The following is a 503-nucleotide window of genomic DNA, read 5'->3' as shown; positions in this document are numbered from 1 at the left end:
CAACAACTAAGAGATAGTGAGAAGAGTTGGGACCTCAGAAGGCTTTTAGGACCAATTAGTAGGCTCTGTGTCCAGGAGAAAAGGAATATACTTACGAGTAGTGTTAATGCTCATCCACTGCTCCTCTGGGAGGATCTAAATCGTTGAAGCATCCTCCTTTGTTTCCAGCTGGGAGCTGGGAGCTGGGGCCTGTCAATGCTGTCTGCCACAAGGACCTGATGTGGGTCACCTTGGCCAAGTGTCCTTCAGATCCACACTTAAAGCAAGTGAGTAGGAGCTTCCTCTCTACTCTCTTGCCTACCTGTGGCTCTCCTCTGTGACACTGTCTACTGAAGTGACCCAGCTTTCCACAGTGCAAGCAATTCTGACCTCCTTTATTACCTTTGGGTGGCACTGTATATGAGTAAGACTTCCTTTTCCTGACAAGGTCCTAAACTGGCAGCAATAGCTGCCCCAATAATTTTGGCCATTCTCTGGTCTTCTCTCTTCCCTCTAGATCCCAG

The sequence above is a fragment of the Elephantulus edwardii genome, unplaced genomic scaffold (assembly GCF_000299155.1).
Source record: "Elephantulus edwardii isolate Elephantulus edwardi_28Jun2011 unplaced genomic scaffold, EleEdw1.0 scaffold00043, whole genome shotgun sequence".
Classification (NCBI taxonomy): domain Eukaryota; kingdom Metazoa; phylum Chordata; class Mammalia; order Macroscelidea; family Macroscelididae; genus Elephantulus; species Elephantulus edwardii.
This window is presented reverse-complemented; position numbering follows the sequence as displayed.